The sequence below is a fragment of the Neofelis nebulosa genome, chromosome 6 (genome assembly GCF_028018385.1).
Source record: "Neofelis nebulosa isolate mNeoNeb1 chromosome 6, mNeoNeb1.pri, whole genome shotgun sequence".
NCBI classification, from domain to species: Eukaryota; Metazoa; Chordata; class Mammalia; order Carnivora; family Felidae; genus Neofelis; species Neofelis nebulosa.
In genome coordinates, this window is record NC_080787.1 from 25,017,812 (window position 1) to 25,032,351 (window position 14,540).

Sequence of the window (14,540 nt, forward strand, 5' to 3'; positions counted from 1 at the left end):
GTGCTGTCATTCATTGGTTCTGTGTCTTTTCTTCCTACACACACACACACACACACACACACACACACACACACACACAGTGCTTTTCTCACTTCAGTGGGCAGCCCCCTCCCCAACCTCAGGACTTGAGTAAGCTGTTGTCCAACACACTCCTTCCTTCCCTCCACCATCTTTCAGACATTATTAGCTCCATGGGATGCCTTCCTTGACCTGCCTCCCAGTATCTTGCCCACACCCAGAGGTCAAACTTCATATGTCCTTGTCCTACTTCATTCAGTTTGCACCTAGCACAGAAGTACGTGACTTGGTGGACGAATGGGTATTTTCCAACCTCTGTAAAGCCAGCAATGGTCTCTTTCTCATACTACACTCTTGGTGTTTATTACAGCCTTCACATGGTATATATTCAAATACTAAATAAATAAAAAATAAATAAAGATCTGTTAATGTTAAAAAAAATTTAACACTCTGAGGTTGGCAAATCTGGGGGTAGAAAACTGTTTTCTAAAAGGAGCTTAGGGGTGCCTGGCTGGCTCAATCCACTGAGCATCCGGCTCTTGATTTCAGCCCAGGTCATGATCTCACAGTTTATGAGTTCGAGCCCAGCATCGGGGATCTGCACTGACAGTGTGGAGCCTGCTTGAGATATTCATTCTCTCTCCCTTTCTCTCTCTCTCTGCCCTTCCCCCGCTCATGCTCTCTCTCAAAATAAATAAATAAACTTAAAAAAAACATTTTAAAGGAGATCAGGTCTGATACTGACTCCCAACTTGATAGAATTTTAGGAAAAAGGGCTTGTCCTGAACAACAAATAGTTCTCAGAAACCTTATTTTCATGATTTAAATACAAATTAAGTTTAGAGATGTACAAGTGAAGTCTCTTTTAAATTATACTTAGTTTAAAATTTTAACTAACAGTTTGATCCAATATAGGATTAACTAACCAAGTCATGAGAAATCTGTTTGAGATGTTCACTAGTTTTATGTAATTATCCCTCAAAACAGCAATTAAAAGCCCTATGATGGCAGAGAAATGACTTTTAAAAAATCTGTTTTCCATAGCAGAGAAGAAAATACATAAGCCTCCTCAGAAATAAGAGTTAGAATATTATATCTGAGTGTACCTGCCAGATCTGAGCCTAAAATGACTTTTAAAAAATCTGTTTTCCACAGCAGAGAAGAAAATACATAAGCCTCCTCAGAAATAAAAGAGTTAGAATATTATATCTGAGTGTACCTGCCAGATCTGAGCCTAAACTCTAGTTATCAGGTAAGCACAATAGGAATACTTAAAGGTAAGGAATATAATTTTAATCAGCTAGGGTTTCATCTTATATGAAGGATACCAAGCCCCTCCACTATGCAGTTTAAAAAAATTATTTTAGGTACAAAAGGCTCCATCAGTAAAACACCTGTCTCTCACCCAATCTATCTGGTATCTCCCCTATCTTTGAAGCTATAATGCACCTCTTTTAAAAGAAACTTAAACACTTTTGAGATGATTTTGTCTATTCAGAAGTGGGTTTTTTAAAATAATAAAGTCTCAGCATAAAGGAAACTCCCCTAAAACAGTGAAATGATTCTTTCCATCAATATGATCTATACTCAACTTCCATCAAGTATATTCCACACATACGCACCCACAAATAAAGTGCAGGTTTCTGATCTGGTGTTTTGTTTTCAATCCAAGGAGTAGCGGAAAAAAGAAAAGTTAAATTATACACAGACCAACACTCCTATTAACTCATCCACTAATGAAACAAAAATCTAACTAAGCAGAGAAAATGGGCCTACACGTTGGAGCTCTGAAATGATTTTGGTCTTTGATCTGTGTGCCCATCTCTCCTATTTAATATAAACTTCAAACTAAGAGCCATGAAAAGTGGTTATAATTAGTAAGGGCCCTAGTGAGACAGCTTTTAGTGCAATCAGGCATCAACAAAGATTTTTTTTCTCTTTAATTTCCAGCAAATTAAGCTCAGCAAAGTTTTATTTTAAAATTTCCGTAATTCAAAATTCTTCTGCACCACTGTTCCCTTAACACCAAATCTCTGCATGATGGGTGTGCTAAAGACTCGTTTACTTCTGTTTCCTACTCACAGTCTGTACTGATATTTAGGACTTAGCTTCCAAATTTTATGTGCTCTTCTCCAACAATACCCTGCACTTCTACAAAAACTCTTGCTTTTGGTATGAGAAAATGGATCCAATCAACATACCTTATCAACTAAGCACCACTATGCAATCCTTGAGCTAGGTACAGAAGGTGGAAAAAAGAAGAGTTAAGTACCCCCCTATTCTGGAGGTGGGGAAATACAGGTCAACAGGTACTTTATGACGGCCTGGACATCCTCTGGATGGAGGACCTGATTCTCCCTGCAAGAAGTGGTCTGAAAGAAAGAAGAAGAAAGAAAGAAAGAAGATCTAAGAAACGCTGTTTGCTAGAAGTGGATGGGGATGAGCCCGAATGAACAACCCATGCACACGCAGAAACAGTCGTGGTGCAGAAAAGTGGCAGGAGCCGAAACTAGAAAGAGAGTCTGGAAGCTGATGATGAAGGTCCTCGGGTGCCAAGCTGAGGAGTTTGGATTTCTTCCTGTAGACAACAGGGAGCCAAGAGATGTTTTTCAGCAGGCAAACACCATGTGCAGCTTGAGTTTCTGAGCAGAGTGAGGAGGATGAGCTGGAGCAGGGAATACAGGCAGCAGGAAGCTAATTGAGGAGGTGTTTGCGACATGATGAGGATCTGAGGTCAGAGTCCCAGGACAGAAGTTTTGGGGAGGGTCTGGTCACTGAATTTAGGGGTCAAGACAGACACAAGGTGGGCAAAGCACTTCCTGGCCAGAAGACTGGGTGGATGATGCACCTCAGACCACCTTCTAGAAGTATGGGAGAGGACTTTTACTTTTACAAGTCACCTCTGGGGCACCTGCAGGTAAGCCAGGTGACAAAAGGTCCTGGCTGGGGAAAAGCTGTAAATGGAGACTGAGGGAGTTGCCGCTTTATAGGTTAGAGAGGGCAGAAAAGCACCAGAATCCACGGTTCCTATTACCCAGGAACAGGACAGCCACGGGGGTTTCAGAGCAGGTCACAGAGCAAGAGCAGCACAAACAGATGTGAACAGATGCTTACTGTCTACCCACAGGTTTAGGATGTAAAAAAAAAAAAAAAAAAAAAAGCTACCTTTCAGAGTCCTACATTTCTCTAAGGTCAATGGGAGCCCAGGCAATCTTAGGGGCAACTGGTACTTCCAGCAGACAGTCCTTCCCTTTCTAGAATTCAGTCTCCCTGTCTTCCTGCCTTTTTCTCAGCTCCTCACCTCCTGCCTGTGTGACAAAGCCCTGGGGAGGGGGGGGGGGGTGGGAGTGGAACAGGACAAGGGTCAGGCAAGTGGCACCCGTGGCCACAAGCTCACTTGACCTTTCTGGTCTGAGGAAATCCGGTTTAAAGTTCGTATACCACATTTTGGTTCTTGAGATCAACCACCTTTTCATGTGTGAGATCCAGGAGTCCCAAGAACATGAAAAGAACCCCCGTGCCTTCCCCCTCACTCCCTCCTGGTCTCTTTCAGCTATGGGAGCAGCCTGCCATCCATGCCCCTCGAGGGGAAACGTATGGACAGAAGGCCAGGTTCCAAAACACTGCCCCAGAGAGAGGGTGGGTAGTTATGTAAGAATTTTTGCAAAAACCTGAGGAAACAAAACCAGGGAGAGTTATCTTGCACTTAAGAGTGCAAAACATGGACCGTCAAGCGCGTAAAGGCTAGTTCAAACACTGCGGGGGGGGGGGGGGGGGGGGAGACACTCAGCGTAACTTAAAACATGAGGGAAAACTGGCAGATGACAGCACCAGAGCAAGTTTCCCAATAACTGAAGAAGTGACTCGGAACAGCTTCCCAGTGCCAACGAATCTGGTTTGTTTTAGAAGCAGATGAGCTCTAGAACTTTTTATTTACTGTGGGGTTTTTAAGTATATTTAACGCCACTTAATGTCTTCCCCAGCCCCGAATTTTCTGTGAAACCTGGAATATGCCAGCCATGGTACCTCACAGGCATGTAATGGGAGCTTACTTGCTTTATGAAATTTCAGATCTCCAGATACATCACGTGTGCTACGCGGACTACACCCGGGCCACTTGCTCACAGAACACAGGCCACGACTACTGTACCTTTAAAGCAGGATTCTCAACCTCCACCTACTGACATCCTGGACTGGATAAGTCTTTGTTGTGAGGCCATCAGCTTGCACTGTGGGATGGATAGCAGCATCCCCGGCCTCTCTACCCACTGAGGGCCAGTAGCACCCCTCCCCCCACCCCCACCCCACCCCCCAGCAAGGCAATCAAAAACGTCTCCAGACATTGCCAAATGCCCCTGGGGGCAAACCGCCAACTCTGAGATCCACTGCTTTCAAGGGTGACTCCAAAGCTTTCCACGCCATGCCTTGTCCTTAAAATCCATCTCTAAGTGAACTTCATTAAGAAAAATTTACTAGTTCTGTTTGTCTCTCGGCACCCAAAGCAGAAAGAAAAGTGCTGCGTTTCCCCAATTTGAACATAAACTGCCAGGCAAATTTTGCCTCAAGGGTTGGAGCTGTGCACAATTCTGGAAAGGAAATCCAGAGTGGATACCCACAAAGCTTCCTGAGCTCAAAATATACCACTTTCTTCCATATATAGATTTTGAGTTTCTGGAACATTTATTATTCTTACAACAATTCCAGGAGGTAGAAAACCTACTAAAAAAAAAAAAAAAAAACCAAAAACGTGTACAATCACATTCATCAACAGAGATGTGCCAAAGGCTAAAAAGTTTCTTTTTAATTGCCTTACATTTTCAAATCCAACACAGAATTATTGTGAAAAGGATCTGGTCTCGTTTACAACATGTGCGTGTGCACGCACACACAAATAGGCACGTTATTCTTTGGAAGCTAAGCTGACTTTAAAAAGCAGGTGTTCTGTGCAGCTAGACCGGGTTAGGCTTATTACCAGCCACAGAGTGGAAACTGGCACAGCTGTAAAATGGGTTAATATACCCACCTAACCCTCACCGTGTTTGTTGCTCTGAGGATAAAATCTGAATCTTTGTTAAACGGCCTTCACAAAAGCAGGGTGAAGACTTTGTCAAAGGTACATCCTCACAAAAACTGAAAATTTAGAAGCCATGAAACCACTAAAAGTCTCAAACATTCTTCTGACCATCCTACCCCACAGCCTCTGAAAAAGGGGGTTAAAAAGAGAGGAGATCCTAAGCAAGCCAGGGAAAAACAAATAGAGCCATTTAAAAGCTTTATCTAATTACCCCCACTGAGACTTTTTCACTGTAGTCTGGCTGGCTGACAAAGAAATGGGGGGTGGGGGGGTGGGGGGCGGTGTTCACCAGGCTTTCTCTCCCTTATCAGGACCACCCGCCCTCAGAGAGTCTGAAAGGCCTCAGGTGAATCCAGCAAGGGCAGTCAGTACCCAGTGTCCCCAGCCTTGGGGACTTCACAGAAGCTTTCAAATTCTCTTAGCATTACTTGTTTGAATCGCACTGAACAAACATCTCCACCCTCTCCCACTTCTTTTGTCTCAAGCACCTAGTCACAGGCCACCACCTTCATTGATGGGCAGATTGGTTCACCTGTACCCTGAAGTACCATCAGAAACAAGATGCACCAGTAGCTGGAAGGAACAGCTCCCTGCGCCCTCCCCCCAGGCTTCCCTGCCTCTCCACCAACCAACATGGAGCTCCATCTCTGGCTCCAATCCACACAGGCTTCCCTTCATACCAACAGTGAACACCCAGAAGGTGATAAGAGAACCTTGAGCCCAGCACCGTTGATGACTCTGTCCCACAGGGCAGCTACCATAAAAAGTCTGCCTCCCTTACTCCTCTCCACTCCCGTCCCCCAACCCCCAAACCCTTCTTGATCTTCTACCTCAGTCGTGGTGAAAACAGAGCAGATGGTTTTCCTCTCTATCCTGCCTTCTACGGGAGTGGGGAAATTAAAAATAAGTGATGCATTTCAGAAAGCACATCGTATGCCTCCCTCTGTGTTTCATATGGTACACCTTTTACCTCTGATTTATGGGGAGGCCCCCCCCCCCGGGGCATGGAACTCACAATCTGACCCCAGGGTTCTGAAGAGGGCCACAGCTATTTCTTCTCAAAAATCACTTTCTAAGTCTGAGAAAGAGAACTCATTTACCCTGCCCCCCCATAAAGAACCCATCCAATTTCTTAATTATATTTGGATATAAAAAAATGTTACTCAACTTTGCCTGTTCAGTAGGTCAGATGTACACAAACAATTCTGAGGCAGGGAAACTTTTGACTTATAGCAGGCTTGCCTTTCAACCAAGAGATGATGGTTACCAACCTTGGCTTCTGTTAGATTTCAACTATTTTATCTCACTGTACAACTTCAAGATCCTTAAACATACTTAAGGCAGAAAACCTTAGGTAAATCATATTGCTTTCTATTTTCTTACATTTGGTCACCCTTCCAAAGATACGCTAAACCTAATACGATTATTTTCTAAAAGGTATGATAAACTGGGCTGAAAAATCTGAGATGGGGAGGTGGAATCCTATCAAAACCTAATCTAATCTCAGGAAAGGGGGAAGAAAACTATTGTCCTGTTATCAGGAGGGACTATATTGCATACTTTCTATTGATACTATATTGCATTTCTATCTTTTGAATGCAAATCTGGTTAATAAAGATGACAGTAAGACATCACTTTCTGGATTAGCTAGATTTTCCAAAACAAACTAACCTGTTATGAATAAATGCAGTAAGGTGGTGTTACACACATATATCCTCAATCCTCAGGAAGGCAAGGTTTAACCTGAACACACGGGTATCAGACAAGAAGTCCGCCCAGACAAGCTGCCATCTGACACCAGAGTTGGTCAGAGAGCATGAACTTCAACTAAAAGACACTTATAAAAGAAAGAGAGATTATTTAAATATGATAACAGAAACAAAACAAACTTAACAGCCTACCTTGCTAGGTCAGAGGACAGGGATGATTCAAAAATTAATTAAATCTAGTAAATAATGTAAAACAGGGAAGGACTCCCTTTCAAAAATGCTTTGGTTAATTTTAGCATCCTTCTGTTTAGCTGCTTAGCAACCCTTATCCTATGACCTTTTAAGCACCACCTACTTTTCAGAAGGATAATGAATAGAAACATCAAAAGGATTCACTTCTGACTGTTTCTAGAGAGCACATTTAACCAATTTTTGTAGGAGTTAAATTTATATTAGTTATATCATACAAAACCCTAAAAGGGTAGGATTTTTTTTTTAACTTCGTTCACCAGGAATCTTCCTCTGCTGAAGGTAATAAATGATATTAACAACTGAGCTTAAAGACGGCAAAGATTTCCAAACTGACCTGAGAAAGTGGATCAACACAGCAGTTAAAAATTGAAGAGTAAAAAATGCGAGCCACATAATGGCAACTAGCTATTGCCTGACAATACAGCAGAAAACCAATAAACAACTTGATCAGATGCACACTGACAAGGTAGATTTATTTTCCTTCTTCAACATTCTATACCTGTGCTGGATGCAAATAAGATCTCAGGAGTCGGCCTGGAGATATCTAAAATAAAAGACCCTTCAATCAAAAGGTCACTTGTTGGATGATGTAAATAGTTAGGAATGGATGCACCACCTGTGCCAGCTGAGTCAGACCCATCTTCCCCATCACATAACAAACACTTGTCTGCCATCAGGGCTTAGGCTCTGAATTTCTGATGAGAAATTAAGGAGTCTCTAGAAAAACGTAGAGACTGATATGCCATGTAACAGTAAGCATCAGCAGCAGTTTTTTAAGAGTTATCACATAACCAGCAAACCCTTTAAAAACAAAACATACAAAAATGCAACCTGTTTAGCAGTATTTTTAAGAATGATAAAACAGTGCAAGTTCATTAACAGCCTAAAATGGAGCACAAGCTAAACAAATAACTAAATCAAAGGGCTCTCCCTTTCTTTTGTAAAAGTGGGGGTGGGTGGGAGGGAAGGTGTTTTTTCACACATTTAAAACTTGATAAAAGACATTCAAATGTTTAATTCATCAGTGTAACCAAAGCTCAAAACACATCAAAGCAGGATCCATCAGCAGGTACCCAGAGAGCTCCTTCCAAAATGCAAAGGTAAAACACAAACAAACAACAACAACAACAACAAACCAGACATTAGTGGCTCGCCGGTGCATAAATTATTTGAACACTAATTTCGGACCCATTTCTTCAAAAGTTCTGTGTAACAACTGGAGGGAGCACAGAACTAAATGTTTAAGAAAAGAAAAAAAAGTTTAAGTCAGGGCTCCAGCCTCCAACTTAGACTTCCGGGTTGCACTATGTCTTAGAACCATACCTGCCTACTCGAAAAAGCACCAGGTCTAGAGGATGCTTCTAAGGGCTATGGGTGGAGGGGGGAAATAAACAACCAAAACCCAAGAAAAAGCATTCTTTGCTTTGCAGTTCCCTTTTCTCCACCTTCCACTTCAACTAAACTTATTTCAGAACACACTCATGCGCATGCACAGACCACTTCGTGTCTAAAAGAAAAAAAGCTCTCAAAAATATGGGATGCACATTAGCAACTCAGCCTTTTGCAGAAATCATCTCAAGTCTCCTCTTAGAGACCGAAATACCTCGCTATTTCCAGCATCCCTATCCAACAGACAAACTTTATTTCCATTGGCGTTTACAAGGCTAAGCTTAAATCTAAACTCTGAAACAAGCACGAGGGTTACTTTTTCTACTGATGAAAACCCTCAGACAGGGTTTTCAGCACACCAAAAAAAGTTATACTTTTTATTCACCCTTCTATCTCTCTCCACCACCACCACCATCCCCCCAAAAAGAAGAAAAAAACTCCAAAGTGCCCCGAATGTGTGCTGCTGCTGGCTCTGAAGCCGTGTAGAATTTCGTAATGGAATGTGAACTGCTCGTCCGGATCTGGGCTCACGTTCTATCTTCTAACCAGTAAGGAGCGAGGGAGGGCAAATCTGCTGAGCAAGGAGAAATACTTTCCTCCTCTTTTATAACCCATCACGGATGCATCGCGGACGCTGGACGCGAGCTGCACGCGGCGCCTGTCAACCCGCCCACCCGCTGGCCGGTCCCCGCGACCCCGGGGTCCTCGTGCCCCCTGCGCCCTTCCCCTGCCCGGGGCCGCCCCCGCCCTCTCCCCCCCCCCCCCCCCCCGCCTTGCCCGCCCGAAAAGGAAAGTGGCCCAGCCGAGAAGTGGGCTCGGCCGCCGCGTCCCGCACTCACGAGTCTGCTCCGGCCCCGTGAGCGGCCGGGGAGCGAGTCACCACATCCTCGACGCGACCCTCGGCCCCTTCCAGAAAACACGCCGCTTCCCAGGGAGGGGGCCGGCGACGGGAAGGACCTCCCCTGCTCCTTAGCAACCATTAAGGTCGCAGTTTCCTAAGAGACCGCGAGTGGGGAGGGGGCGCGGGGGGCCGGGCTCGAGGCCGGGTGGGGGGGGGGGCTGCACTGGGTCCCCTGCCCCTCGACGCCGGCCCTCCTCCCCCACCCCCGCCCCGGCTCGGAGCTGCGGGCCGGGATGGGAGGAGGACGGGAAGCCCCAGAACTCGGGAAAAATTGGTCCAGCGGGCGGCGGACAAAAGTTTCCGAGCGCACTCCACAGCTGGGCGGCTAAGCGGGCCCGGCGGCCGGCCCCGCCTCGGATGCTCCCGGCCTCCTTCCTGTGCTCGTGACGGCGCCGGGTGCCGAGGTTCTCCCCCCCCCCCCCCCCACCGCGATGCAGGCTCCGCTCCACACCGATGGCTCCCACGAAAACACGTACACCGCCAACGGAAGGGGCCAGGGAACAATACGCGCGGACACGGCTTCAGCCCCCTCCTCCCCCCGGTCACCCGGGGACGGTGGTCGGCGTGACCCCCAGCCAGGAGCGGGGGACGGGGGAGGGCGCAGGGTTGCCCGCGGCCCCCTCCCGGCCGGCGCCGTCCGCCAGGGAGGATCAAAGTCCGCGGAGCTGGGCGCGGCGGATGCTCCCACCGCGCAGCCCCGAGCGGGCACCCCCGAGCGAGCACCCCAGGCGGGCACCCCCCGGATACCTTGCGGCGGCGGGCGGGCGCCGTCATCTCCGCGCTTCTCGGCCCGAGAGGGACTCGAAAGTATGTAGAAGAAAAGTTTCCCCTCCCACATGGGGGGGAGGATGTCGGGGGAGAGAGGGCGGAAGATGGAGAGCAGCGCTGGGAAGATGTTTCTGGCCGGCGGTGCGCGCACCATCCGAGTCCCCGCGGTGCTGGTTAAAAATAAATTCCGCGGCGGGCGCGGCGGCGCGGGTCGGGCCGGATTCCTGCGCTCGGACGGCTAATATGGATGCGCATCAGGTCCTGGCGGCGGGGCGCTGCGGCGGCCGCGGCGGCTCGCGCTGGGAGCTGGTTGGCAGAGCCGGCAGCTCGGGAAGGGGAAAAGGAGCGGAGGAAGGGGAGGAGGAGGAGGAGGAGGGGGAAGAGGGGAGGAGGAGGAGGAGGAGCGGCCCGGCGCGCAGCCCGAGGGGAGAGGGCTGCCCAGCTCATCCCCGGCCGGCCCCAACGCCCTGAGCGCACGTAGCGCGGCGTGGGGCGCTCGGGTCCTCGGCTCCGGGGAACGCCGAGTTGAAAAAGTACAACGCGCTCTGCACACTTCACCCTCCCCATCCCCAAAAGTTCTTTAAAAGGTCGCTCCCGCTCAGCCCTAGACATCTCGCTGCCACCCGAGTACCGGGAGCCTGAACCCCGGGCGCGTACTTACGGCCGGGCAGGGCGCTTGGCTCCCAGGCATGATGCAGTGGGGACCGGTGGGCTTCGGGGAGAGAACGAGGAGAGATGCAAACTTGTTCCGGAAAAGGAATCAAAATGGCGTTTCTGGATGTGCAAAGTTCATCAACTCCGCAGTCACTTCCCCTCCTCCTCTTCTCCCACAGGGAGGGAGGTGGGCGAGGAGCTGGCGACCCTGGCGCCCCAGCCGTCGTCCCGGCCCCCGCCTCGGCCCCCCGCCCAGCTTCTTCGCCCGCACGCTCGGAGACTCGCTCTCCCCCTCTCACCCTGATAAGTAGACACATCACGTGTTGCTCCTGCGAGTCTCCTGGGGACGTGTTACTGAGCGGCGGCGGCGGCGGCTCCAGCTGGGGGGTGGGGGGGATCCGCGGTACCCGCGGGTCCCCACCGCCGCCCCCACCCCGATTTTAGCGGGGTGACCGCAGTTTCCATCCCGGGATGGATGGAGGTGCAGTCCCCCACCCCACCCCCACCGCAGCCCCAGGTTTGCCCCACGCCCTCCGCCGGCGCCCCGGGCCAGGGGAGGGCCGGGCCGCCCCAGGGGAAGGGTCTGGGCCGCCGCAGCTGAGCGCGATCCCGATCGGCCCCGCGCTCGCCGGACGGCCACCTTCGAGGACCACCGCGCCCCCTCCCCGGCAGCCCCTCACTTGCTGGCAACTCCCCGCCCCCGGCTTTCCATCACTTCACTCCATGGTTTGTTTCACTATTTTAACGGAGGAGACGGATAGGCAGCGATGCCCGGGAGGCGCGAGAGGGGCGCCCCGGGGGCCGACAGGGGGTAGCATGGGGGTCAGGTTCCCCCGCCTGGCGCCGCCCCGCTCGGTCACGGAGGCAAACGGGAGGGTGAGCCCCACCCGCGCCGTTCCCTCTCCACGCGGTCCTCGCTCTGCATCCAGGTGGGGCGAGTAGATGATGGGGCAAGAGATTAAGGAACCAGCGATTCACCCCGCCCCCAACTTCGGGCTGTTTCCCTGAGCCCGGTCCTTCTAGCGCTGGGGCTGCCGCCCGGGAGCGTATTCTCCGTCCAACAAATTCAACTCTGACCGGCTTTTGTCACCTTCCCTTCCCCACACTCTACAATTGAGGCTTAAGCGGGGGTTACCTCGCCCCCAAGGGGCTGAGGATGGCACAGGCTCCTACCGCCGCTGTGTCCCCACCCCGCGACGGCACGGGCTGATGCTGTGTCATCCACGTCGCCCTCCGAGGCACCAGGGAAGCCACACGCAATATCTCTTTCTTTCAGAGGGCTCCTGTTTCAACTCTGAAAAGTAGGGGCCCTCTTCGGAGCTGCTTGCTCTCCATCCCCAAGGCGGCGGCTGCCACCACGCTTCAGCGTGGCTGTGGCGGCCCAAGTTATCACCGAGCCCCAGAGAAACCAGGCCTGGGCTGTGCTTCCTCCAACAAGCAGCTGACATGTTTCCCACTGTTAATACTTTTCCAACCGGGGTTCTGAGAGGAGCCTTCTCTCGCCCTTAGGAAACCTCTTTAGACAGGGGTGATTGTGGTTTTGGAAAATAAATGCCCCCCTGCCCCCAGTTTCTGAAAACAAACGTGCCTCCTAAATAGTTGTAGAGAATACTACTGTAGAATTGGGCGTTTGAGACCAGTTAGGCAAGACGATGTTATAGGTACACAAAGCTGCCTACTCTGTACTTACTATGACCTTTGACCCTGGCTCTACCACACCAGCTCCTCTGAGGACACTTGCATGCCATACAAAGTTGTAAGCCCCATCATGGGCCTTTAATTTGTGGCCTTCAATGGAATTCAGGTTTTCGGGGCTGCAGATGGAAAGAAGTGTCTATCTAGGGATGGATTAAGGATTCTGGCCAAGATAGAATTCTACAGAACCAAGCAAAAGCAGTTGGACCATTAGCCTGGAGATAAGTAGGCTGAACCACTGCCCAAGAGGGAACTGATTCAGCTGCTTGCTTCTCTGACGTCCGGAATCACCAACATTAAGTTTTCAGAACCTGTTAGGTTTCCCAGGGTCTGCTGTTTACTGAGGAAAACTCTACTCAGAGAAACTTCAGCACTTGCATTTTCCTATGCACCATCCCCCACCCCCTGACTCCACATCCCCAAGTGTGTTTATCAAGTGCTTTTGTGAAGACAGGCATGCCTGAGGAGGAAGTGAGCAGGTCTCTAAGCAGGAGTTAACAGTTCACATGGTCACCATAGAATTGTGTCTGGAGCTTCTGAGTTGTAGTGTGTTCCACTAAGAAGGCAAAGGAAGGGCCAGGTAGGGAATGCTAGTTTATTTACTTGCCTTGCCTCAAGATTCCAGTCTCCCCAGCAAGTGGTAGGTATTGCATAGGAACATCAAAATTGGAATTTTGCTTGTAATTGAGCTCATTCTGTAAAATACACTCAAACCTGCAAAGCTACATGAATTTTTATGACAAATCACTACCTTTATAATGTCATCTAGATAATTCTGGCAACTAAAAAGAAAACAGTTTAAAAATAACATAAAAATTAAATTTTAGGGGCGCCTGGCTGGCTTTTCAGTAGGGAATGAAACTCTTTTTTTTGTTAATTTTTTTTTTTACATTTATTTATTTTTGAGAGACAGAGAGAGGCAGAGCACAAGTGGGAGAGGGGCAGAGAGAGGAAACACAGAATCCAAAGCAGACTCCAGGCTCTGAGCTGTCAACAAAGAGCCCGACTCAGCTTGGACTCTGAGCCGGAGGCTTAACCGACTGAGCCAACCAGATGCCCCAGGGCATGCAACTCTTGATTCAAGCCCCACGTTGGGCCTGGAGCCTACTTTAAAAAATAAATAAATAAATAAAAATTGAATTCTAATGATACTGGGTTCTGTGTTCATCTTTTCTAGCTAATTAATAAATTTGGAGTCAAATGACTTGTTCAAAGTTCTGTTTGTTCATATTCATATAAATATCATTTATCCAACAAATATTTATTGAACATCTAATAGGAAAAAAGAGTCATGCTATCAAAACCACAATGAGAAAGATGCCTCTCCACACCCACTTAGGATGGCTAGACTCAAAAAGATAAATACTAACAAGTGTTGACAAGGATGTGGAGAAATTGAAACTCTCCTACATTGCTGGTGAGAATGTAAAATGGTGCAGCCACTTTAAAAACAGCTTGGCAGTTCGTCAAAATCCGAAACATAGCGTTACCATATGACCCAGCCATTCCACTTCTAGGTACATACACAAAAATGAAAACATATCCACACAAGAACTGGTACACAAATGTTCACAGTAGCATTATTCATAATAACTAAAAAAGTGGAAACCCAAATAACCACCAATTGATGAATTAATAAAATGTGATATATCCATACATGGAATATTAGTCAGAAGGAATGAAATAGTGATACATGCTACAATGTGATCAACACTGAAAACATACTAAATAAGCCAGACCCAAAAAGGCAAATATTGTATGATTCTGTTTATATGAAATATTCAGAATAGGCCAATATATAGAAACAGAAAGTAGACTAATGGTTGTGGAGGGTTGAGAGTTTGGGGGGATTTGGTGATTGACTACTACCGTGCATGGGGTTTCTTTCCGGGGTGATGAAAATGTTCTAAAATTGATAGTGGTGATGGTTGCACAACTGAATATACTAAAAAGCCACTGAATTGTACACTTCATTTTTTCTAAGTTTATTTTATTATATTTTTATTTTATTTCTGAGAGAGAGAGAGAGGGAGAGAGAGAGCAAGTGGGGAAGGGGCAGAGAGATAGGGAGACACAGAAT

The 14,540-nt window shown here is 48.0% G+C and overlaps 1 protein-coding gene across 6 annotated transcripts in view; it reads right to left on the reverse strand.

Moving 5' to 3' along the window:
• The window catches only part of RREB1 (ras responsive element binding protein 1), a 183,528-nt gene that overhangs the window by 123,198 nt on the left and 45,790 nt on the right, over positions 1-14,540 (reverse strand). For 2 of the 6 annotated variants that reach the window (XM_058733100.1, XM_058733093.1), the window contains exon 1: positions 10,773-11,209. The exons of 1 other annotated variant lie outside the window; for it this stretch is intronic. The gene's annotated coding sequence lies outside the window, so the exon portion shown is untranslated. Of the gene's footprint in view, positions 1-9,281; positions 9,724-10,090; positions 10,718-10,772; positions 11,211-14,540 lie in introns of those variants that run through there. 3 more of the 6 variants (XM_058733099.1, XM_058733094.1, XM_058733095.1) reach the window with 3 other exon arrangements.